We start from the raw sequence: 27,503 nt of genomic DNA, 5'->3' as shown, positions 1-27,503 counted from the left end.
ATAGCGGAAATGGGAGGGGGGGATGGAAGAAGGGAAAATTGGGAGTGGGAGGGAACAAGAAAAGGCAGTGGATAAAAAACATATCAAGGGAAAGCCGAGTCTATAAGCACCTAAAAGACTAGATAGTCAAAGGGGACAGATAAGAACCATTAATTAGCAAACAACAGAGTCAGAAAATACATAAAGACTGATGAAACATCTAGATGGTATCATGAGATTCTTCAAAGACAAAGAACCATTGTCGCCCTCATTGTTTGATAGGTAGGTAATGACCTAACCATCCAGGATCTTTGTTTAATCCGGAGATGTGATAATTGAACGTGTGAATGAGCTGAAGCTCCAGTCCTTCCCTGTGTATTTAGCTCCTGTAATTGGTTTATAACAAAACAGCCACTTAAAGATCTGTTAATGCATGCCCAGAGAGATTAAAGTGTGCCCCCACAGGCTTTTGTATGTTTCCTTTACAGATATCTGATTTGTGTCCATTAAGTCTTTCATGTAGGGACTGTCCAGTTTGTCCAATATATGTTGCAGTGGGGCATTGCTGGCATTTGATGGCATAGATTAAATTACTGGATGTGCAGTTGAATGAGCCTTTAATTTGGTGGCTTATGTGGTTGGCTCTAGTAATAAGTTTGCTTGTATAGATATGTGGGCAGAGTTGGCACCGTGGTTGATTACAGGGATTGATTCCTGGATGTTTATGATGTAGTTGTATAGCATGGTTATTGGAAACAATATGTTTCAGGTTGGGGAGGTTGTCTGTAAATGAGAATAGCCTTTCCCCCAAGGCCTCTCACGGTGAGGGATCATTTTCTGAGATATCTTGTAGATTGTGGATAATGTATTGAAGAGGTTTGAGTTGTGGACCGTGGGTGAACACAAGTGGAGTTCTGTTATTTTCTCTTTTGGGTCTGTCTTGAAGTAGTTTATGTCTGGGTACTTTTTTGGCTCTGTCAATTTGTGTTTTCACTTCTCCAAGTGTGTATTTCAGTTTTAGGAATGCTCTGTACAAATCCTGTAGGTGTTTGTCTGTGGGATCGGAGCAAATCTGGTTGTATCTTAGGGCTTGGCTATATACAATAGATTGAAAAATGTGTCTGGGATGGGAGCTGGAGGCATGGAGGTAAGTGTAGCAGTCAGTGGGTTTCTGGTTTACCTTTTCTTGTCCCCCCCCCCTCCCAATTTTCCCTTCTTCCACCCCGCCCCACCTCCATCCCCTCCCCCCCTCCACACACACAGACTCCCCATCTTCCCTATTTCTTTTGGTCCTAGACATCCAAACGTTCCAGTCATCTGAAGAAGTGGACTGGGCCCATGAAAGCTCATGATACCATCTACATGTTTTGTTAGTCTATAAAGTGCTACCAGACTATTTGTTTTTTCAGTTTACCTGTACAGACTAACATAATTTATGTAGCGGGAGTTATGGATCTTAGGATATGTCTACACTACCACCCTAGTTCGAACTAGGGTGGTAATGTAGGCAAGCGGAGTTGCAAATGAAGCCCGGGATTTGAATTTCCCAGGCTTCATTTGCATAAAGCTGGGCACCGCCATTTTTAAATGTCCGCTAGCGCGGACTCCGTGCCGCACGCCTACACGCGGCACGGACTAGGTAGTGAAATGAGGAGTAACGGTAGTTCGGACTAGGAAGCCTAGTCCGAACTACCTAGTCCGTGCCGCGTGTAGCCACGCAGCACGGAGTCCGCACTAGCGGACATTTAAAAATGGCGGCGCCCAGCTTTATGCAAATGAAGCCCAGGAAATTCAAGTCCCGGGCTTCATTTGCAACTCCGGTTGCCTACATTACCACCCTAGTTCAAACTAGGGTGGTAGTGTAGACATACTCTTACTTTGACCTTCCCATATAATGTAAACCAGACCTAAGAGAGCTGAATTTGGCCAGATATGTGATTTTGACCAGGTATAGGTGCATATAATCTTACAGCAAAGGGAAACAATCTCAGGGTATGTCTACACTACAGCACTAATTCGAACTAATTTAATTTGAATTAGTTAATTCAAACTTAGCTAATTCGAACTAGTGCGTCTAGACCTAAAAACTAGTTCGAATTAGCGTTTTGCTAATTCGAACTAGCATGTCCACATTGAGTGGACCCTGAACCAAAGTTAAGGCTGGCCGGAACCAGTGCCAGCAGGGTATCAGGGTAAGACTTAGAGCGTGGAGCTGCTGTCTCAGGCTAGCCTAGGGTTGTGCTTAAAGATACCCGACCTCCATCCCGGACAGACAGTTCTCAGGGTTCTCCGCTTGCTTGTCTACCTCGATGAGGGACAGCAAAGCAGTCCTAACTTGAAGTGCCGTGAGTGCCCACACTCAGCACATCACAGCACTCAGCCACGAGCCTGGCTGCACTTGCCGCAGGCTGCCATCCGGGGGGGAGGTCAATCGGGGGGCTGCAGGAGAGCTTCTACCCCAAGGAGCCTGCAGAGCCACCCCAGTCCTCCTTCCACTTACCCCTCCCTAGCCCCCCTTCCTGATGTAAAAAATAAAGGACACCTGTGTTCAAAAATAGAAACTCTCTTTATTTAACAAAATTGGGGGTGATGGCGGGGGGGATTAACCTCTGGAGAGACTGGGAAAAGGAGGTGGGAGAGGGGAAGAGAGAGACTACACAGCCCTTAATTCGAACTACTTAATTCGAACTAGGCATTAGTCCTCGTAGAATGAGGTTTACCTAGCTCGAATTAAGCACTCCACTAGTTCGAATTAAGTTCGAAATAGCGGTTTGCATGTGTAGCGCCTATTAAAGTTAATTTGAACTAACAGCTGTTAGTTTGAATTAACTTTGTAGTATAGACATACCCTCAGTTTCTACTATGAAAATGTATGTCTACACTAGCCCCCCTAGATCAATCTAGTGAGGGCGACCAAAATTGCAAATGAAGCATGGGATTTAAAGCCCTAACTCGAATTAACTAGTATTAGCTGGTATTCATCCTGCGATGAGGTTTACCAGCAAATTCGAGTTAGGGCTTTATTTCAGAATCCCGTTTCACTGCCATGAGTAGATGCAGGCAGTTACTTCGGGCTAGTCAATTTCTAAAATGGCGACCAGCTGGGAACATGCAAATCAAGAACAGGTTATTTAAATCTCGGGCTTTATTTGCAATTCTGGTCACCCTCGTTAGCCTTCCTTGATCAATCTAGGGAGCTAGTGTAGACATACCCTAAGGCCGTGGTCACCAACAGGTCGATCGTGATCGACCAGTCGATCGCCAGGCCTTGACCAGTCAATCGCGAGGCGTTCGGGCAACCGCACCCCCCATTTCCCCACCACCCCCGAGAAGTCCCACTACCTACCTCTAGTGTAGTACCAGCTTCCCGCAGGGTGGACAGAAGTCCTGTCTGAAGCCCGTGTCACTTCCGGGGGTTCTGGAAGTGTGCGGGCTGCTCCCCTCCCATAGCTCTGTTGCATGCTGGGGGAGGGGGCATCGGCCCTGAAGGAGGAGTGTGGAGGCTTCCCTGCACCACCGGCGCCGGAGGGGTGAGTTGAGCGCAGGGGTTTCCCTGCCCCACGGGAGCGGGGGTTGGCCCCGGGGTTTGGCCACGCTGTGGGAGGGGAGGGAGTTGGCTGGGCCAGGCCAGGCTGTGCTGCTGGAGGGGGGTTCGGCCCCGGGGTAGGCGCCCACGGGGGTTTGCCGTGCTGCAGGAGGGATTGGCCGGGCCGGGCCAGGCCGGGCCAGGCTGTGCCATGGGAGGCAGGTTTGACCCCAGGGCAGGCGCATGCGGGGGTTGGCCACGCTGCGGGAGGAGAGGGGAAGGGGGGGATGGGCCGGGCAAGGGGGATTTGGTCCCGGGGCATGCTCCCATGGGGGTTTGGCCCCGCCATGGGGGGGCGAGTTGGCCCCAGGGCAGGCACATGTGGGGTTGCCCTGTGCCGCGGGGGTGGGAGGGGTCGGGCCCGGAGGAGGCATGTTCTGGCTTCGCTCGGGGGGCGGAGGGGGGAGAGAATCCTGTGAGGTGGCAGATGTGGGGGACTCTCTGCTGCCACTGGCACCCTGTCCTCTGTCCCCACTCCCCAGACCCCACTCCCCTGTCCCCAGCTACAGAACTGTCCCCATTCCTGTCCCCACTCCCCGAACTCTGTCCCCACTCCCGTCCCCAGCTACAGAACTCTATCCCCACTGGCACCCTGTCCCCTGCTGCAGAACCCTGTCCTCTGCCCTCCCAGCACCCCGTTCCCTCTCCCCTGCCCCCAGCCGCAGAACTGTCCCCACAAAATGTATAATTATAAATGCTTCGTTTTAGATTTAAATAGCATGAATAAAAAACAGACCATTTATTTCATAACTATAAACACATGATTTTAATTTTATATATCGCATAATTTAAAAATAAACTGTTTATCAGAGTGTGTAAGTAAGGGCTGGGGATAGCAAGTGATGGACAGGAGGAGAATAGAGAGGGCGGGGCTTCCAGGAAGGGGCGGGGCAGTAGATCTTCACCTGTTCTGAGATTTAAAAAGTGATCTTCAGTGTAAAAAGGTTGGAGACCACTGCCTTGAGGGAAGGACTCAATTTGACTTGCAAAGAGCTGACTGTCTCAACTCAGGCATGGACAATGGAGAGAGAGAGATTAAGTTTAGGTATGGAGATATGCAGCCAGGGCTTTTGTTGTTTTTTACCCTTTGTTCTCCAAATGCTACATCACTTTGGGTAAATGAATAAAGAGTTCATTGTTTTGAAAAAGTTGGTTTTAGGTCACTAATCAGCTGATATCAGGCTGAGAAAACAGTCTTACAGATGCCAAACACAACCGGGCCAGCATGATTAACATAGTTGAGAAATCTGGGGTTACCATCCAAAGATCAAAACCACAAGTGGTTGGACTGTGTGCAGCACCCAGAGGGAGAAGGTGATGAAACCGGCACCCAGAGATAGACATATGACTCAAGACAGACTGAAGGGGGCCTAAAGAGAAAGTGCAAACTTGCAAATTCCATATGACACTGCAACAGGTTCATAGGTTTAAAATGCCCTCTATGGTTCACAGAAGAACTAAAAACTTCAAGAAATTATTTTTCAGGTTTGACAGCGGTTTTGGTCCCAGCCTCCCTTCCTCCACAAGAAGAATCCCTACAGCACCATTTGGCACTTATTGTAAATAAAAATTTCAGGTGCAGCACTGTATCTATATTCACAGAATACATGAATCTTCATAAGAAGCCTTTAGGGGTAAATAGATGTGGAGCAGAATTAAGACAAGTTGGGATCCTGATCATACCTTTGCAGCAGTATCAGTGGGATCTTCCAGAGCAACAGTGGCAGGCATTGCTCTGATGGCGGTATTGAGGTAAAGTAGCTTCCTCCCTTACTCAAAGGCCTTTCGCACTTCCCTCCACTGAAAGTAGTCGGACTCGGAAAAACCCTGCTGCATCAATTTACACCTGGTTCAGAATTTCAAGATTTTCTTTGCAGCCATAAAGTTCTCTGCAAAGCTGCAGCATTTCTAGAAGGATCAGGAAGATGTGTGGTGAGGCAATGTCCTCTCTTACCCCAATACTATGTTGGCTCAGGAAAGGAGGATTTCAATAGGTTTCCAAATTGACTGTTTTGTATTTGAGTGAACAACAATCTCCTGACAGCTTTGATTCAAAATTTCAGCATTATGTCACTTACTAAAGTAGCAGACACATCATTATCCAGCTCTAGCAGGTTTTGTGACATGATGAATCACTACCAGCCTAGCGTATTTAACCCATTTGTTCCTCTTTGTATATTCTGGATGAGATCTGCCCAGAAAACTGCTGCCTTGTTTGCATAACAATTTACCTGAATCATTAGAAACCCATTTCTATTCAACTCTGCGGATGTCTGAGTCCTTATTAAGCATTACTCTTCTAGTGCTTTACAATAGTCAAATTGCTTTCTACACCAATTCCAATCACGACACACTCTGAGGTCGCATCTCCACTTGCCGCAGCAGAGATCAATTTTCTGGCATTCAATTTAGCAGGTCTAGCTAAGACCCCCTAAATCAGATGCTAAGGGCAGCTCCAGTCGATGCCAGTACTTCTCTCAGTCACAAGGAGCAAGGGAAGCCAACAGGAGTGTTTGTTCCTGTTGGTGCTGTCTTCACAGATGGAAACTAAGCTCGGCTTCAGGTAACCTGACTCCAGCTACATAGTCTATGTTAAGGTCTATGTACCTTAACCCAACCTTCCAGAACAAGACCTGGCCTTTTTCCCCCACTTTTCCTAATGAAGAAATGGAAGAAGAAGGGTTAAAAGCCTGAGTATCTAAAATGCCCACTGACTTCAACTGGTGTTGCATTGGATCAGATCTTCTGAAAATCAAACTATAGAAAGACACATTCCAATAGAGTGGTAAAGCTGCAAGTGACTATGACCTGGGCATTCTTGATTTCTATCGCTACGGTTATTCTTGTAGTGCGGCCTTCCTGTGACGTTCACTCTCCACATTAACCAACCATAAAATGAAACCACATTTGTTATTTTTGGAAAAATCGTACTTCAGCAAGGATGGAGTGGATGTTTTAGATACCAAAGGCTGGCATGCAGCCACAGTTTAAAAGAATTTACTAGATATGCTGGATATCATACAAAGCCAGGATAATGCTGATTTTTTTCTTAAACTGCATTTTTCATTTGTGGAAATACCAGCTTCATAGCTCAAGAATTGCTTAAACTAGAGATGAAGTGTTCTCACATTTGGCTTTATCAAGCCCACCGATTTTGAATAGGGATGCAAAGGTTCTACGAAAGTGCCTGAAACCTCCTATTCCAAGTTTGTCCTGCTCATTTGTGGCATTATCAAGCTAAATAAATCTCCATGCCCCTGTGATCTAACTTTTGTCCACACTCTTGGACTGAGACCATTGAAACAACACATACTTGGCTCAGAATTACTAATCCACAGAGCACATTGGAGTACACAGTCAGTTCCCAGCATTGCTAAAATGCAAACAGGAACATGCATTTTTGATGCAGGAGGAAAAGGAAGATGGTGTATTTTATGTTACATCACTAACCACTTTGTTGGCACTTTGAGACAGAAAATCTGTTAACTGGGTCAACTCACAGGGAACAAAAACAGTGCAGGGTCCTTTCTGTTAGAAATGAGCTGAGGCAATATGCTGACCTGGATTTGAGGTAGGATTAGGGATTGAATTATGTCTAGGATTTCAAGGCCCTGATGCAAAAAAAATCTCTTGAGCACTTTCAAGAGTTTGCAGAAATCTTGTGAGATTCAGCTCCCTCTTAATAAAATCTGATATTTTGGCTGTGTCTGAACTGTGAGAATGTGCCATGTCCTGAAGAATGAGAAAAGGAAAAATGTAACAAGATGTCAGAGTACTTTCCAACAAGAAAAGAGGGAGAGGAAACAAGCAGCCGCCAGTTACAGAATGGCCACTTTAGGACTGTTTGACAAATTTAAAGGGCTAGCCACAAAAAGGTATGCAGGAAAGCTCCTGAAAAGATGGCAATTCTCTATTAAGGAGCATCACCAGGGACCAGGCAGTCACCAAGGAAGGTGCTTCTGTGGAAAGAATTGTTTCTGTATTGTGCATATTGGAAAATAGGTCCCTACCATATTTAAAACTGTCCTAGAATCAAAACTGAAAAGCGAGTTCTAACCTGGAGATATGAACCTTTCTCCTTGAGTCTCTAAATTCAAAGTGACATCACCAATCTTCTGTAGTCTGATCTCCTGCTAGAGTTACTCCACTTTGTGTAAATTAAATGTACATGGGGCCAAAGTGAGAGACTGGCTCTACAGCCCAATGCCTAGGGCACTCACTGGAGATGTAGGAGATCCAGAGTCAGTCAAGAGAAGATGAAGGATGCCCAAGATCAAGAAGCAAAGGATTATACAGATAAGAAGACTGACATCTTTAAACTCAAGAGGTAAACCCTCCATTTGGGAAACTGAGGTAACTTGTGGGACAGCATGAGGAAATTTTGGCCGTCTCTATCCATGCTGTCCCTCTCCAATGGACAGAGGACCTTCTATCTCTAGAGTTGTCTGACTACCTTCTCAAACAGTTTTTCCCCCGGTAGATAGTGACACAGCATGACAGATATACAGAAATAGTATTCTAGTCGGTACACAGAAATTTGTCTGATTCTATCCGCTAAGTCAGGGGTAGAGAACCTTAAATCAGTCAGGGGCCACACATAAAAGTGAGACAAAAAAAGCCGTCCAAAATACAAAAACCCCTCACTGACATGGGACCTGAGAAGGGGAAAGATACTCCCCATATTCCCCTAGCACACCAGAGCCTAGTGGGGTCCAGGCTAGTAGATTTTGTGTGCTCCAGCCCTGCAGAGGGGCTGAAGTACCAATATAGACTCCCCAATACTTGGGAGAGAGCCCTGAGCCTTGGAGGCTGGATCAAGGAAAGCCGGGGGCTGCATCAGGCCCACAGGCCTTAGGTTCTCCACCCCTGCACTAAGTGGTGTTGGATCCCAAAGACATAATGATAAAGTAAGATCCAATGGAACTAAATCACCACTTTGTGAAGCTTGAACTAAAAATTCATGTAAATTGCATTGTTGTTTTGTTTTTTTTAATAGTTTTGGGGGTTTGGGGCAGGTAGCAATATTTTGGAATCTTCTTAGAAGTTAATTTCTCTCTCTTGCTTTTGAAAAACATTAGTCAATTACATGATACATATGGTATTAACCTTATGTTATGTATGTTCATACCAGTTTAAGTAATCTCATTTAAAATATTCCAGTAAGAAAAGGGATTATTTTAAAAAAAAAAAAAAAAAAAAAAAGGAAGGTGAATTGGAAGGAGAAAAACTTACTGTGAGGAATGTGTAGTCTCTTTGACTATTTAATAGATAAGAATGAATGTTGCTGTTTAACTAGATCCAGTCTCTGAAATATCTAATTAAAACTGATGTGCTTATTTAGTTTCCAATTCATCACAGGTGGGCCCACATTAATGTGAAAATGAAAGTAAATTACCAGCATTTGGCAATCTCACTGAATGTCATTCACATTATTAGCTGAAATCTCAAAATGCATTTTAAAATATGGTTCATAGGTAGTGCTGTGTCTCAAGCAAAGCCTTTGGTTTCCAGCTTTTAATATTTTACCTTCATATATCAAACTGAACTTTACTGCAGAAACGGCTAATTAATGTACATTGTATGAAATGTAAAATCAAAAGTGCTTTTTGGCAGAACATTCAGGGGAAGTTTCACGTAATTTCTTATCACTAATGTCACCCGGGAGTGGTTGTTTAGACTGGCCCAATTCTTGCTTCCCCCTCCAACTAGAACCTCAACATTTCAAAACACTGAATGGTAAGCAGATTTCAAGATTATATATGAGAATGTTTCCTCCCACCACTTTTCATTTGCCTTCAAACCTTTATGGAATTCATGCACATTTTTTTAGATCCAAAATCTTTTGTGCTCTGATGAGAATGTGTTTTCCTAGCTTCATGACTGTACAATAAAATGAGACAAATAGGGTATGTCTACACAGCAAAGTTATTTCGAAATAACAGTCATTATTTCAAAATAACTTTACTAGCATCTACATAGCCAAACCACTATTTCAAAATTAATTTGAAATAGCGGCGCGCTTATTTCAAATTTGGTAAACCTCATTCCACAATGAATAACGTCAAATTCGAAATACGTATTTCAAAATAAGTGCTGTGTAGATACTTATTTCGAAATAGGGGGCTTCCAGCCTTCCCAGGGTGCCCTGGTGGCCACTCCCTCCTCCCTCCCCAGAGCCCTTAAAGGGGTTGACTCTGGCCACAGTGTCAGTGCCAGCTCCAAGCCTGCCAGCCCAGAGCCAGCAGTCACTGCCCCTGACCCAGTGGCCCCAAAACATGAGCCAGCAAGCCGCTGGCAGCCAGCCCTCCACCACTCCCCAGGAGCAGTCTGCCAGCTCCCAGGAGCCTGCCAGGGCCTGGAGAAGGTGGGCGCCTTCCTGGTCCAAGGTGGAATCATGGACCTTATTCAGGTTTGGGGGGGATGTCCCCAACATCCATGATCTCTGCACTAGATGGAGGAATGTGGCCGTCTATGGCAGGATAGCTGCCAGCCTGGCCACCAAAGGCCACATGTGAACCCAGGAGCAGGTTTGTATGAAAATCAAGTTGGTCCGGCGAGACCCCAACCCTGAGCTTCTCCTCTCCCTTCTTCCCCTTGCTTCCCCCTTCTAGGTTTCCTCCTTCCCTCGCCTGCCTCCTTTCCCCACTCTCACCAGAGTTTCTTCTCCTCCCTTCCCCTCCCCCCCATTTTGTTAAATAAAGTCAGTTTTTGTTCATAAAAATACATGTATTTTTATTTTACATCAGGAAGGGAGGTTAGGGAGGGTAAGTGGAAGGACATGATGGAGGAATGAGGCACAAGCCCCCAGTGGGGCAAACCAGGGAGACTGTTACTGCCTGCAGAACGTGCTGCCAGGCTCGCAGCAACATGTCCACAAGAAGCACCAGACTGCCCAGGGGCAGCTCTGGCTCCATGTTGCAGAGTGCTGTGATGTCCCAAGTGAGGGCAACCAGAACATACAGAGACAAAATGTTTTGCTGTCCCTCATCGAGGTAGGCAAGCAAGAAGGGAAACCTGAGAACTGGCTGTCTGGGGGGGTCCCTTTAAGCACAGGCCTCAGATTAGCCTCAGGCAGCAGCCACACAAAGTAACTCCTGACCTGATGCCCTGCCAGACCTGGTTCCGGCCGGCCCTAAATGTGATTCATAGAATCATAGGACTGGAAGGGACCTCAAGAGGTCATCAAGTCCAACCTCCCGCCCTCAAGGCAGCATCCTATCAGTGTGGATGTGCTATTTCGAAATAGAAAAATGCTATCTCTAATGCATCTACACACAAAATGCATTTATCTCGTAATAACTTATTTCAAATTAACTATTTTGAAATAAGATATTTCGAAATAACGCTGTAGTGTAGACATACCCATAGAGCAGTGGTCCCCAACGTGGTGCCCACAGGCCATTTCTGTGTCAAGTGGAACGGGGTGTACCAGTAGTTCGGATTAGAGAGCCTAATCCGAACTACCTACTCCGTGCCGCATATAGCCGCGGGCACGGAGTCCGAACTACCGGGGCTTTAAAAATGGCAGCGCCTGTTAAGATGCAAATGAAGCCCGGGATATTTAAATCCCAGGCTTCATTTGCAACTTTGGTTGCCTACATTAACCACCCTAGTTCGAACTAGGGTGGTAGTGTAGACATACCCTAAGAGATACACACTGATGCAAAGCCATGTATATATGAGGATTGGAACAAGCCTTCACATACAGTTATTTTCTTTCAAATTTAAGATCCTCAATGGATCAAGTATTAGTGGAACCATAATGAATGATAACATTGTCAAAACTAAAAATTAGTGTTTGCAAAAAAGATTGAAAAGTCCATAATTTCTCATTCTGTATGTTTTTAAAAAAGGAATGAATATTTTTATTTTCCAAAAATGAAGAATTCTTATTCCCAGTTTTTAAACCATTTTCATTCTCCCTCACCTCACCCCCATTTCCATTTTGCCTCTGAAAAAGGGGGAGCAGAAAGGAAAATGAAAACAAAATGAGAAAATTAAAAACAAAGTAAAAACTGAGATTTTGTTTTGTTGAAAAACCCAGCACATTTAGGGGGAAATATTTATGTTTTGTCTATGAAAAATTTAATTAAAAAAATCATTACAAGTATTTTGGACCCCAAAAATTGAATTAATTGATTAGTTCCCAAGAATCAAATATACTGGTCTTTCCTCATATATACCACTAGATGCTTAGGTTGAGCTCAAGCTCCAGACCAGTCACAATATGAAAGCAACATTTATTCATCTATTTTTATGCACTAGCAGAAGCCCACCAGCACTGATCTGTGGATCCAAACTTCGAGAGTCACTCCCAGATGCAGTATAGACATACTCAAATGGATGGATTCTATCTCTTAATGTCTCCACTGGATTATACACAGTATCTCAGCCTACAGTGGAATGAATAAACCACTTTTCTCCTCAGGTCAAGTGATTAGATGAGGGATCTCAAGTCACCTGCATTGACTGAGACCTGTGAATTCAATCTTCCACTAGCTAAGGATCTAGAACACCCACAACAGCTGAACAGGCCTGTGCTCTAAATCACTCTCTAAAACAACTAAAGGAAAGAGGGAGGAGCAAATGAGAGTAAATGGAAGAGAGTGAGGAAACATACTGAAACTAAACATGCAAACGAGAAGTCAAATTGGAAAAAAATTCCTTGACACTTTAGATAAGAAATAAAAATACAGAGAAGGGTGAGATATTACAGACAATGAAAGCAATGCAAGGGGAGGAGAATAGGAAAGAGAACAAACAAGTGAAATGTGGGATATTATTTGCTTGCTTGGGATATTTTGGATCATCCTCATTTTGTTTTGTCAGTTAAATCAGATTCTTTCACAAAAATACAGCAAGACCAACCTGGCTAGAGGGCAAGATATGCAGTTTGAATGACAACAATGCAATGAATTTTTAGGTCCCTGCATTGTATAGGCTCCAGCAAGCAAAAGGAGGAAGAAAAATTCACACTACTACAGGCACTGACAGGACACTGATTAGGGATTAAGTTTTCTTCAATACTGTCTCCACCCAACCACAGAGTGTCATTTTGAAGAATCATTTGCAGTAAATGAAGGAAGAGGAGGTACAAGGCCAAGAAATTGGTGGAAAATAATAAGAAATAAGTGCAGTAGTTTGATGAGGGTAATAGCGTTTCTAACCCGTGTCTTACTGCATTAGGTTTCCCATGAAATTATTTAAAACAGCAGGGAATCCAACATCCCCACATTATTAACCTCTAGGTTGTGGAAGAAAATCAGAACGTTATTTATGTGTCTTAGGCAGCAGGTGAACTTGGAGTTCCAGACTATGTTAGAGGGAGGTACAGCACTCCAGGAACACTGCTTTCTGTTGATAAAGAACAGCACACTAGTTAATCTGTGATTCAGGAGAGCTGGAGGTGATCTTTCAGGCCAAAGCCTTAAACCAGGGGTGGGGAACCTCTGGCCCCTGAGGCTCAGGGCTCCCCCAACATTGCGGAACCCATGCTGGCGCTCGAGGACCCCACCATCCTCCTGTGTGGCTGGAGCACCCAAAATCTATTAGCCCCTTCCCCAGCCTCTGGTTTCTCAGTTGGGGACCATGTCAATGAGGGTGGGTTTTTTTGTTGTTTTTTTGCACTTCTTGCTTGTGCGTAGCCCTTGACTGATGATTTTTCTGTGGGTCCGCAGCCCCTGACACAAAAAAGGTTCCCCACCCTCACCTTAGACAGCAGGTTGCCCATCAGGTTTTCCTTTCTCCTTTTTTTGTCCAGTTGTACAGTGAGCATGACAGTCTAATTCATTCTGATAAAGGAAATACATAGCATTGGTGATAAACTCTAGTATTGGGACAGTTATTGCAGTAGAGAGATACAGATGTGAATAAAGTAACTGTAGTTCCAATGTTCTCAAACTTCATTGCACTGCAACCCCCTTCTGACAACAACAATTATTACACAAACCCAGGGAGGGGGGAACCAAAGCCTGAGCCCTGCTGCTCTGGTGTGGCAGGAGACCTGAAGCCATCTGGCCTTAGAGTTGGAGCTGAGGCCCCAACAAGTCTACTCCAGCCATTAAAATGGGGCTGCGAACCACTTTGGGGACTCAACCTGCAGTTTGAGAACCACTGTTATAGTTTTTTTTTGCATTAGATTTGTCATTCATAGTACTTTTAAAGAACATAGTACAATCATTAGAGCTAGTGACAAACAATTTTTTTGATCAAACTATAGAATATTTATGAACAACCAGAAACACCAATACAACAAAACTTTCCAGAATTGGGTTTTCAAAACTGATTTTTTTCTAATCCTACAATGGCGAGAATTTTTATCATAAGTGACAATTCACAAAAAATGAAGCACGAAACAATATAGGTCACCAGGTCTAATCATATTTACCAAGTCAGCCTCTGAAATTATAATATCCTCAGGACTATCCACATTATCAAATTATCCTTCCTTTTTTCTAGACTGTTTGTGAAATATTTTTTACAACATTTTCCTAACATCTTAATTATCCTTAAGAGTAACGTAGTTCAGCAAGGTAAAGCACTGCTATAGTAATATCTAACAAAAAGTAAATTCCAATTTCAGTATTAAAAGTTTGTTTGACATTCTTGGCTAGAAAAATAATATGGTTTTCTTCATTGTTAAAATGTCTTCCTCCAGGGAAACTTTTGTGACTTCTCTATATTTCAAGAACTTACATTTAACAGGCTACAAAATAATAAAAGAATTTTTAAATAGATGAAAGACATTTAAATGTTAAAGATTTTTTTGAACATTTTTATAATGGTTTATTTTTGATCTTGTATAGATCTACATACATAAATTAATGGCAGCTCTGAATTGCAAAGCTAGAAACGCAGAGATGGGCCTTAGTGGCATCATAATGAACAGCTGTTTGTGGAGACTATGCCTTCCTCAACACCCAAAGGAAGACAGGGAATGCTTAAGTGTTGCCTGAATATTCAAAAATATTTTAAAGACTAAATCTTTCTGAAAACAAAATGTGAGTAGCACATTTTTGCTTCTAATTCTTTGTGGGTGACACTTCCAAACAGTCCCTGATTGTGTATTTTATATTAAATAGATGAATACATATACAGGCATTTTAAAGAGAGTTTTCTGGTTGGGTTGGTTTTGATTTCTTTACTATCATTATAAAAGTGAATTATTGAAGTTTTTGCCATCTTTGGAAGAAGTACTTATTAGCCCTGGTGAGGAAGGACTCTGGACTTGACAAAAATATATGAAATTACCTGGTATGATAAAGCCTGATGGCTGACATTTTAAAAAGAACACAGGTGATTTACCACACATCTTCCAGCAGAAAATGCAGGTCACTATTTGAATAAGGCAGGAAATTTTTAAATTGTTAAAGATTTTTTTTTTTTTAAGAACTATATTAGGGATTCCTTACCTCATGCTACTTCAGAGGCTCCAGTCAAAAAACAGAGCCCCAGTTGTGTTAGGTCAGGGGTGGGTAATTTAAGGCCGGATGCAGACCCCCACTTTCCTGGTAATGGCTCCCGAGGCTCAGGGCCCCCTCTCTGCATTGGGGAGCCCACGCTGGCGCTCCAGCCTCCCCCTCCCCCCACTGTCCCTCCATGGGGCTAGAGCACACAAAATATACTAGCCTGGGCCTGCCTAGGCTTTGGTGTGTGAGGAGAATGTGGGGAGTGTCTTTCTCCTTCTCATTCAGGGCCACATCAGTGAGAAGATTATACATACATACATACGTACATACATACATACATATGTATGTATGTAACATTTTTTCTTCTCATTTGTGTGTGGGCCCCTGACTGATTTTTCTGTGGGCCAGCACCCCCAACCCAAAGTAGGTTCCCCACCCCTGTGTTAGGTGCTTTATAGATATCTAGTAAAAGGAGAGATCTGACCCTAGATAGCTTACAAGCCAGGTTTATGACAAGACAACAGATGGATCTAACAGACAAATATGTAGGAGGGGGACAAGATGATAACAATAAAATGAGCATATTTTTGCATAATTAAAAGTAAATTCAAGACTTGATTTAACAAATAAATTAACCAAAGTGCCTCTGCTGCCACTAAATTATTTAACAACTTCAAAAACACCTTGCCTTTCCCTAGTACTCATGAGTTTTAAGTCTCCATATAGTACACATTCTACTCCAGTATTTTATAAGATCTAATTTATTGTTATGTAATAGTCTCCCCTTAAAACCCAATACTTACCAATCAGCACTACCCAAGAGTACATGAGATGCAGCAATTATTTATATATCCTATACAGGCAGTCCCCGAGTTACACGGATCCGACTTATGTCGGATCCGCAGTTACGATCGGGGCTTTTCTCGCCCCGGGAGGACGGGAGCAGCAGGACCCCCAGATGAGCCGCGGTCCCATCACCCGCGTCCTCCGGGGCAAGAAAAGCTGCTCCCCATCTCCCTGGTCTGCTGGTCAGACCAGGGAGACGGGGAGCAAAGCCTCGGAGGACGCCCGCAGCGGGACAGCCACGGCGCGCCTGGGCTGTCCCGCTGCGGGCGTCCTCTGCGGCTTTGCTCCCCGTCTCCCTGGTCTGACCAGCAGACCAGGGAGATTGGGAGCAAAGCCTCGGAGGCCGCCCACACCGGGACAGCCCAGGCGCGTCTGGGCTGTCCCGCTGCAGGCGTCCTCCGCGGCTTTGCTCCGTGTCTCCCTGGTCTGCTGGGGGGTGGGGGGGGAAATGCAGCTAGTGCCTCCTCCCCCCCCAAGCAGACCAGGCTTTTCTGCCCACGACGCCTGGGGTAGAGCAGCTGGGGCGCTGCTGGGTTGGTCCCGCAGCGCCGCTCCTCGGTGCTACTGGACCAACCCGGCAGCACCCCAGCTGCTCTGCCCCAGGCGTCCTGATTCAGCCGCTGCTGAAACTGACCAGCGGCTGACTACAGGAAGCCCGAGGCAGAGTTGCTCTGCCCCAGGCTTCCTGGAATCAGCCGCTGATCAGTTTCAGCAGCAGCTGACTTGGGGACGCCTGGGGTTCTTAAGATGAATCTGTATGTAAGTCAGAACTAGCATCCAGATTCAGCCGCTGTTGAAACTGATCAGTTTCAGCAGCGGCTGAATCTGGACGCCAGTTCTGACTTACATACAGATTCAACTTAAGAACAAACCTACAGTCCCTATCTTGTACGTAACCCGGGGACTGCCTGTAACTAATACTGTACATTACTGAATTATTTTGTACTATCTTTAATAGTCATTGGTAAATGCCAGTTTTATAGGTATTCATTGTTCTGTATTACATCAGTTCTTCATATCACTTTGGGTACATCTGGACGACAGGCTTTTGTCGACAGAGGCTTTGTCAACAGATACGTCAACAAAGCCTCTGTTGACAAAGAGCGTCTAGACTGCATTATGCGGATTAAAAAAATCGATCCGCTTTGTCGACAGAGAGCGTCCAGACTGGCGGACGCTCTATAGACAAAAGAAGGCACCTGGAACCGCTTTCTGGCAGGGCACGGGGGCAGCATTTACTTCCTGGTGCTGCTGCCTGCCCTTTGCAGAGACACGTGCTTAAAGGGGGCCCACTGAACAGCTGTTGATCTGCTCCTGCAGCTGCCTTGATTACCTCCTAGAGGGGCAGGGACAGGCACAGGCAAGCCACAGACCTCACGGATCGTGGCACAAATTGAAGTGTGCTGCTGTACAAGCTCTTCCAGCAGGCGATCATGCCACAGAGCCTCTGCCTCCGTCTCTCTTTCAGGGTCTTGTTGAGATCCTGCAGAGCCACCACATGCGTCTTCAGAACCTCTGTATAAGCACGCCAGTGCTTGCGGCTCCTGTGTCCCTGAGATGGAGGTGGGGCTGGGATGCTGCGGCCCTCCTGCACAGGTGGTCCGGCTGTGGAGGAAAAGAGCATGCCCTCGCTGTAAGGGACTCTCCTTCAAACAGGGGACTACGAAGTTCTGAAAGTAACACCCTGTGTGAGCTGGGCATCAGCCTGAGCATCACATGGGCCCCAAAGTGCCAATGGTACCATATGCCCCCTCACACTGCAAACCCACCTATGTGTGCTGTGGAAATGACTCCTAGCACCACGTGGCACACACCCACGTGTCACACTCTACCTCTGTACGTGTTTGCACATACACAGCCTGCTGCATGATGTCCAGGCTGAGCATGACGCGTTTCCTTTGTGCATCACCCACTGTGCACCTACCTCCCCCACTGTGTGGGGGGCACAACCTCATAACAGCACTCACCTGCTGGTTCTTCCCCAATGTCCGAAGACACCTGGGAGGCCTCTGGGTGAGGGTCACGGTGTTGTCATCCTCCTCCTCCTCCAGCAACAGGTCTCGCTTTCCAGATTCCCTGGACTGCTTGTGCTCCTGCTCTGGTTCATCCACCACAGGCTCCGATAACCCAGACTGCACAAGACGCAGCAGTGTCCGGGCTTCCCCACCACTGAGAATGTGTACCAGCTCTGCATAGTTCGGGCAGTTGTGTGGGGTTGCCCCAGAGCAGGAGCTCTCATCTCGGGCCTTCACATACCCCTGCCACAACTCTAACTTTGGCCCACACTTGCTCCAGGGTGCAGGTGTGGTGCCCTCTCCTGGCCAGTCCCTGGGCCATGCAAACAGGAACAATAGAGGTGCCAGACATGCAGATGGACTATCCACCAGGACTTCTTCCTGGAGGCCTTTTTTGTCGACAAAACTGGCTCCCTGTGTCCACACACACCCTTTTGTTGACAGAACTCTGTTGACAAAGGCATTATTCCTCGTAGAATGAGGTTTACCACTGTCAACAAAACTGCCATGTTCTGATGGCTTACTGTTGACAGAACGTGGCAGTTGTGTAGACGCAAGTGTAGTTTCGTTGACAAAAGGCCACTTTTGTTGACAAACCCCTGTAGTCTAGATACACCCTTTATTACATTTGCACAGGTCTTTGGGATCCTTTGGTATGAAAATTGCTAGGTACAATAAGTATAAAATATTTTTATTATCTTTCTAAGTTATCTCTGTGGAAGAATGGACAAATCAAGACCTGCCTTTGGCACCAACCACCAAAAAGGATTAGCTCTAGAAGGGATTGCCTTTTCTGTGCATAAAGGTGTTTCCTAAACATTATACACAGAGGCAAGCTCTTTATTGGTTCAAATGAGATTCTGGTGGGAATAAATGTAGACTCCTTTATCTTTATCTGCTGCCCGCAACTCACATTTTTCCTTCCACATAAAGATGCCCTTTCCTATCATTCAATTTCAGAAATATTCAGTCAGCCCTGGCCAGAAAACTGGGTATTAATATATCATTAAGTAAATTAAATTCCACTTCAGAAGGTGGAATTAAGTAGTCAGATTTTAGAGCCTGTTCTGTTAGGCCCCACAAGATACTTAACTCTCAGGGGAGGAACAATCAGTATCCCTTCCATACTGAGACCAATTTCACATTGAAATACATGCTGTAATTGGAAGTGCTGCCAGAATTGATTTGGGTAGAATTGAAATTCATCTTGCAGATCCAAGATTTAAAGATACTGAAGAGAATTCATGCCTGAAGTAAGCTGAATAAAGTAGCTGGAGTTAAACCAGAAATTAATTTGGCCCATTGTTATTTTAAGTGAATGTGGAGTCCTTGAAAGCTCCTGTTAATATTATGTCCTTTATTTACCCCAAGGGGTACAGCATAAAAAACAGTGTGCCTCCACCCTCTTCTAGGGAGCAGTGTATGAATACTAATGATTACCAAACTCAATTGAAATCTTTGAGCCTATTAGGCTACGCCAGTCAGCACGAGCACCAGCTAGTGTCCTCTGAAACAGTGTTTTTTTGTGATATGGACATATCCACAGCAATTAATATGCAGATTTCATGTAGGCTGTTAAATTTCTAGTGGGTGATGATAACTTTCAGTCATGATAAGTATGGTCCAGATTTGAACCAAGATCTAATGATCTTTAAACTCAATCATGAGCAGAGTATAGTCTCATTCTATAGAAACTCTTTGGGTACATCTAGACTACGTTCTTCTTTCTAGAGGAGATATGCAAATTTGGTGCTAAAAGTGAGGGTTCTTTTGAAAAAGGGTTTTTTTTCTTGAAAGAACCACATCTAAACTGCTTTATTTTTTGAAAAAAATGCTTTCGAAAAAGTGATAGGAAGATATGCACATTAGCACAGAATTTGCATATCTCCTTTCAAAAGAAGAACATAGTCTAGATGTACCCTTTGTCTGCAACAATTTCAAGGTCCTACACAAACTCTGCCTCTCTCTACTTGTCATTAGAGTTCTACTCTTGCCATTGATAATGGCTACCATATAATTATATTTTCCCGTAGATATCATGGACTTAAGAGAATGATAAACATTTTAGAGATTTTTTAGGCCATCATTCTATAGGAGGGATATTATTCCCAATAACATTCCACAAGTTTTAATGTAATTTCTATAGAAACCTATTAGTTGCATCCCTTTTAAAGTTATATAAAATATTTATCCCTAAGAAGATGTAAGAGTAATTACTGGGTAACTGCTCATCAGCAAACTGACTTTGGAGCTCCTGCAGACTAGTGAAAATATGAACACAGGGCATCAGGCATGCATCTGTGCCCCTGAACTTTTGGGTGGAGAGGTTATTCTAGGCCTAATATGGTGGTTTTCCCTATAGCTGTGGGAAAATAACCAGGTATGTTTAATTGACACAGACTTGATCCTGGGGAGTGAAAAACCCCATGTACATATTTGCAAACACTAACAATTAATTTGAGGTACTTGCACAACCTCCAACTTCACATGATAATTTCTAGAAATGGACAATCCTTGGGGCTCATCCTGCAAGGAGTTTTGCAATCACTGGGGGTGCCGGATTGGGTCCCCTTGTGAATGGCCAGTTACATGAGCTAAAATTGGACGTTGGATAGAAGCCTGCAACTCCCTTTAGAATGAATGTGGGAGCAGCGGTGTCAGGATGGAATTTAGCTCTATCTTTTTAATAAAGAGATTATTTACAAGGGCAAAACATTTTCAACAGTGGTAGATTACACTGCAGTGGAAGAAATACCTCCATTCTTTTGTCAGTAAGTTCTCCATGGATTTTTTTCTTCATTTATTGTAGTAATTTTGCAAGCTTCAAAGAGCTAAAGGAGAATACTGTTCAGATCATTCAAGGGAAGGACAAATAGAGCCAAATTCATCCTGGGTATAACTACAATGAAATCAGCTGAGTTGCATCAGGGATGAATTTGATCCACTATTGAGAAATACAAAGCTGACTAAGTTGGAATAAAAATGTGCTCCTTACAAACCCTGGGAAGAAGAGGGGAACTGAGGGAGGAAGGGAAGAAAGAGGCTTCATAATTCAGAGAGGGGCATATGAAGCAGTGCTCAAAGAGCCCTTGCACATCTGAAGTTTCTTAAAGAAGCCATAAAATTCAAGCAGCAATTGAAAAAGTCAGGATAACAAAATGAGGGAAGAAATTAGGACAAAAAGTTAAAATCTCAAAAATGTCCATCAGAAATCAGAAAAATAAAAAAAACAGAAAAATCAGAAAAATCAGAAAAACCTTCAGGTCAATCAAAGCATATTTTGATTTTGACTTTCTTTAAAAAAATGTTTAGACTAATTAACCTACATTCTAAATTACTTTTCCTTTTGAATCAAAAACTGGAATTTGTTTAAATTTTGAAACTTGTTTTCAACTTTTTTTCTTCTTGGGAGAGTCACCCTAATTCATAAATAGTTTAGGATTAGACACATAGGCTTTTTTCCATGAAAAAGCATGTAGTCAAAAAATTCCCAACCAATTCTAATGACAAGAAATACCTTCCATCCCCAAAAACCGCTTGCACAATGCAATTAGTTTCTATTAATGTTTCCACACATCTAGAAAAAGTGGGAAGTACTAAGGAGGACGTTCTGCAGTAACATACAACTTGTATCTAGTGCTTTGTCTCTGGAGAGGAGTGAGAACACATTTTATAATCTGTTTTATCTGTGGTCAACGATAAGACAGACACTAATCTTCCATAGTCTGTTATGTATGCTGCAAAAGCCATTAGAGATTTAGACTAGAAGACAGACAATAGTCTGTAATAATCACTATGGACAATAAAAAAAACTAATGGTCCTGCAGTACCTTATGTTACATCTACACAGCAGCGTTATTTCAGAAAAATTGATGTTTTTCCGACATAACATAGTCCGCGTCTATACTACATGCAGTTATTTCAATATAATGTCAAAATAATCTTGAGCTGGAGGACATCTTACTCCAACTCCTATAACCCTCATTTTACAAAGAGTAAGGGAATTTGGAGGAAGAGTGCTCTACCTCAGACTTCCGCCCACTGCGTAGACAGTGCCAATAGCCGAAATAAGCTATTTCAATTTAAGCTACGCAATTGACATAGCTCAAGTTGCGTAGTTTATTTTGGCTGTATCCCTGCTGTGTAGTTTTGCTCTTAGAGACTAACAAAAAACCTAGATTATATCATGAGCTCTCATGGGCACAACCCACTTCTTCAGATGAATGGAGCAAGGGGCCCAGAGCTGCAAAAGAAGGGATGGGGAGGGAAAGAGAGGGGGGAAATTGTAAATTAGCATGTCTGTATTAAATGAGACTGAGTGGGCTGTGAATACCTAGTACTTAGTTTGTAATGTCATTAGGTTGTTGAATGTAGCACTCCATGCAAGTTAGGTCTTTGTTCAGACCTCAATTAAAGGTGTCTCATGTGCAGATGCAGGCAGTTTCTACAGCATCTCTTTCCAGCTGTTTTTTTAAATTCTTTTTTAACAGGATGGTCACTTTTAGATCCATTAATGAGTGTCTAGGCAGGTTAAAATGTTCCCCCAACAGGTTTCTGTGTGTTACCATTTCAAATATCTGATTTGTGTCCATTAATCCTTTGTTGTAAAGACTGTCCAGACTGACCAATGTACTTGGCAGAGTGGCATTGCTGACACTTGATGGCATATATCACATATGCCTCTGATACACTGGCTTATGTGGTTAGGTCCTGTGATGTCGCTTGTATAGATGCGTGGACAAAATTGTCTCCAGAGTTTATTGCAGAGGTGGGTTCCTGGGTGAGTGTGATTGAAGTTTGCTGCATGGTTGTTGAAAAGAATTTGTTTCAAGTGTGGACAATAAAGTATCTAATCTGAGATTGTTGCAACTTTGATGGGGAATGAACCACTGACTATCCATGCTCCTTCCCAAATCAGGCAGGACTGGCTAAAGCCAGCAATTCTTCCATTCTACTCTGGGCTGATTAGACCTCAGTTGGAGTATTGTGTCCAGTTCTGGGTACCACATTTCAAGAAAGATGTGTAGAAATTGGAGAAGGTCCAGAGAAGAGCAACAAGAATGATTAAAGGTCTAAAGAACATGATCTATGAAGGAAGACTGAAAGAACTGGGCTTCTTTAGTTTGGAAAAGAGAAGACTGAGAGGGGACATGATAGCGGTTTTCAGGTATTTAAAAGGGTGTCACAAGGAGGAGAGAGAAAAATTGTTCTTCTTGGCCTCTGAGGATAGAACAAGAAGCAATGGGGTTAAACTGCAGCAAGGGAGGTTTAGATTGGACATTAGGAAAAACTTCCTGTCAGGGTGGTTAAACACTGGAATAAATTGCCTACGGAGGTTGTAAAATCTCCATCTCTGGAGATATTTAAGAGTAGGTTAGATAAATGTCTATCAGGGATGGTCTAGACACTATTTGGTCCTGTCATGAGGGCAGGGGACTGGACTCGATGACCTCTTGAGGTCCCTTCCAGTTCTAGTGTTCTATGATTCTAAGCCAATGGTGCTAGGTGAATCCAAGTTTTTCAGCTCCTTACATAAGATGCAATATTTACCAATGGCACTAAAATCACCAGGACCCGCTTCCCACCACCATATTAGGGACTTTGCCAGCTGCAGGACTTTCACCACTTCCTGATATCACGCTCCCTGTAAACACAACTTTTTCTTATGTAAACGATTCTGCCTTTTCTAAGCTTTAACTGTAATTCCCCCTTTAAAAAAACCCTTCAGGCTCTGCCTTTGTACTGTAAATGAAAGGAAGGAATGAACAAGAGGTGTGTACCAGTCATCACCCTGATCACTGGGTTAGTTGGTTGTATACATTCTTTCCCACCACTGGGCTAACTGTTTAGAACACAAGTTCTCTCAGGCCTTGCCTGTACTACTCACCAGCAATCTGCTTCAGCTACGGAAATAGCATCACTCAAAGTCAACATACAGCAGCATCTTGCATGCAGGAAGGTCAGCAGGGGGCTGCTCTCCCATCAACAATAGCTGCTCTTCTTATCTTGGTGGACTACTGGTGTCTTCAGCAGACATGATAAATCAACAGCTGGAGGATCAATAGCTGCAGCATCAATTCTTGGCATAGTGGACACAAGGCCTTACTATTGTTTTGTTTGGGGAGCTACCATCAGTCTGCAGAAGAGTGCTATGCATTGTGAGAGTCCTTAGACCAATTTCCCTTACGAAAACACAGCCCCATTGAACTCAGTACACTGCCTGAAAATCACTTACATGATACTTTGGCCCCTTTTGCTCCACTACTGCTTTCACTGCTAAGCTCAGACATGATTTTAATAATGATTGTAGACCAAAACTTTTCCAGCTTAGACAGTTTATGGGGTTATATTGTGTAGATGAAGCATTTGAACTTCATTTTTAATCAGATGTTTTGAGTTCTGTGCCTGCCTAAGTCTCCCTTTGAAGAAGTGTGCTAGGCATGTTACTTTCATATGGTAAGGTGGAGGTATCAAAATGTACGTAATGTATGAAGTATTTATTCTTCTTACTTTAAGCACATGCTTTCTCTTTCCTTCCGCATTAATTTTCCATCTACTATAGAGAACACCCAATGTAATATCTTTTCAATTAACACAAACAAAAATGCATCATCAATGGCATCATTATCATGAACAATTGGCAATTACTGTCTAGTTAAGCCACTTGTTCTGTCTTTTGGGTGGCATGCACTCACGTTGATGAAGATGATTACAACAGCAAAGGTCAGGCTTGTAGTCTTTCAGTACCCAGTCATCCAGGCTATTCCCATAATTGACAGTTTTTGCCAGAAGCACTTTTATTGAAAGCAGTGTGAATGCCACAAGGACTGGGTATAAAAATAGAGGAGATTTGTCTGCAGTCTTTCCTTATCTCCCGATTGCCAATTGTAATTAGATCTTCAGGCTGTTTGTAATCAGCTATCAGTTTCAGTATATAAAGACCCCAGCAACAGAGTAAGCGATCTATGTCTTTATCAGCCTACGTCCCAAGACTTCTGGAAATAGCCCACAATGTAAATTTCTGCTCAATGTAACTTATGGTGTATGTGAAAGGGGAATTATCACTACATGCACCAGAGCTTCTGCTAGCAGCACTGGCTGGTTGATTTAAGGTATAACATTATTGCTGCGTATTGTTTGCTATCAGAGATCTTTAAGGACAAGGATGGATTCTTAAACGCCTAAATGCCATGTAAGCTCTTGTGGCAGAGTTTATGGTATCTCTTGCTTTTGTCTGGACTGGTTTGTACCTCTTTGAAAAAAATATATGCATTCTCACGAGTAACCTATGAAACACAACCTTACATTAATGGAGGAGAAAGAAGGATATCATCAGAGTGAATCCTACTTACATCATGTGCAATACAATCCCCACCTCCTTTTACATTTTCAACAAATGCTGGCCCCGCCTTCCAAAAGTGTAACTACCATTTTGTATTAGTTCTTTTTATGTGACAAATCCATGGACAAAGTGAGTTGATGTGTTTTCTCCTGGTCTTTGTGGATCTCCTGTCATTTTTTCTATACAAGAGTCTAACGGTAAGCATGACGCTCCAGACCCAACTTTATCCCATTGTTCTAGGATTTCAGATTGAGTTAAAAACAACTTGTGTGTATGCATGAGGAAGTGGAGTTGCTATCAGCTCTTCTCTTTGCTGAGAGCAGTCTCACATATCCAGCTATTTTATCGCTTGTTACTGAAAGAGCTGCATGTTCTGATTTGTACAAACACACACTGAGTTGGTTCACACCATATGTTTAGTCGTTTGGAGGGACATACACAAAAAATGACAATCTAATACAGCAGAAAATCCATCCTGCTGCCTTAGTTTTCCCAAAAGGGATCTGTTTGGATAACGATCTCTGTCGATTTCCTGACTTTCATCATAAATGATATTGACTAAGGAAATTTGAAAACTGGATACTTGCCCAGTCAATCACTGTCTCTTTGGAACTGTAGCCAGTGGTGGCCCTAGACTAGCTGCCAGCAACTGGTGCCCTAGGTGAACCATACAATCGGCGCCCCCACCTCCAAACCCCTCAATGATATCTCGCTTGAATTTGGCGCCCCATTCAACTTGATGCCCTAGGCAACCACCTAGTTCACCTATATGGATGGGCCACCCCTGACTGTAGCTAGCAAGTCAGAAATCTCTCCCACATGAATATCTATCCTAAGCTGTGTCTACACTACAAAGTTTTCCCGGGATACTGCAGGTATCCCAGAAAAACTCTGGGACAGTCAGGAAACACATCCTCTTTTTCAAAAAAATTTTTAGAAAGAGCAGACATGCTTTTTCAGCACCCCTGTAAACCTCATTTTATGAGGAAGAAGGGATGCTCCAAAAATGGGGTTTTTCCTGACATTTGGCCCAGTGTAGTTGGGCCAAAGGTCAGAAAAGCCCCTTCCAAAAAAAGAAGCAGAAAAAGCTACACAAATTGAGGTTTGTAATTTGCATAGCTTTTTCCAGAAGAACAGTGTAGAGTAGACATAACCCTAGTCAGGGTCAGAAATTTATAGCAGGAAAGTATTTTCCTAGGTGTAGAACTCTTACCTTGGGTGGAACTTGGATGAGAGAGAATCAAGAGCATGACAAGGAACTTGGGAAAATACACAACTTCAATAAACAAATTCACTGATAACGGCAAGGGCTATGATGTCGACCTTTCTAGTTCACACTATTGTTTGCAGTAGAGCGAATCTAACACAGGATATTCATCAACCAATGACTCTGGGGAAAAGGGGGTCTGTCAATTAGGCAGTTCCACAGTGGGTTTCGCAAGTCCTTCCCAGACACACACACCCCTCCTTGAGTGGTGTCAAGAAGTTTACCTCCTCCAAAACCAGATCCTAGCCCCCTTGGAACACAGGAAGTTGCTGTAGTCAGGAAAGTCCTAGCCTGGACATACAGAAGAGGCAGCAGGTCCATAGACCCATCTAGTGGATGGCTCTTGTGTGAGGGACCCTAACACTACCACCTCAAACAGTAGAGGGCTCTGAAGAAACCACGTAACAGATTGCCTTAATCTGGCTCTGTCCCTCATGTTTTATGGGCTGTGGTAGAATCTCACCAACTGCAGGAGTGAACAGTAAAGCATGTAAGTAGACTTCCATAATAAGACTTTAAAGTGGAATGACCAGCTCTTTGAGCAGAAATGCTAGTTTCAGTACATTCTCCTCCTGTTTCAAAGTGCCCATCTGACTGTCCAGATTCATTAACTGAGCAGCCACATTTTCTAACAAATGTCCTGCAGCGATTGAAGTTTGTAACACTTCTATTTCTGCATATAGCAATTCCAACACTTCTCAGAATGATCCCTCAAAACCCAGACTTGTGGCAGATTGTCCTTCCAGAGGGACAGAAGATGATGTGCTCTCATATGCATCTTGATATAGTGGTAAAGCACATTAACATAAATCAGCTACGTATATACTGCCTTTCATTGCAGCACCGTATGAGCTGTGCATTATACAAGCAGCGCCTTCTGATACCCATTCTTTGGGGAAAGACTATGCAGAGTGATGCTGAGAGAATAACTTCGTTCTCAGTTTCAGCTCAAAATAATTGAAAAATTGTTTCATGTCAACTCAAAACGGATTTTTTTTTTCAGAAAATTAAAATTTAAAAAAAGTTTGTGTCAGTCTGAAAAGAAAAGTTTCCTTTCTGG

The sequence above is a fragment of the Pelodiscus sinensis genome, chromosome 2 (assembly GCF_052426305.1).
Source record: "Pelodiscus sinensis isolate ZL-2025 chromosome 2, ASM5242630v1, whole genome shotgun sequence".
In the NCBI taxonomy this organism is placed as follows: domain Eukaryota; kingdom Metazoa; phylum Chordata; order Testudines; family Trionychidae; genus Pelodiscus; species Pelodiscus sinensis.
The sequence above is the reverse complement of the archived record's forward strand: the minus strand, read 5'-3'. Positions refer to the sequence as shown.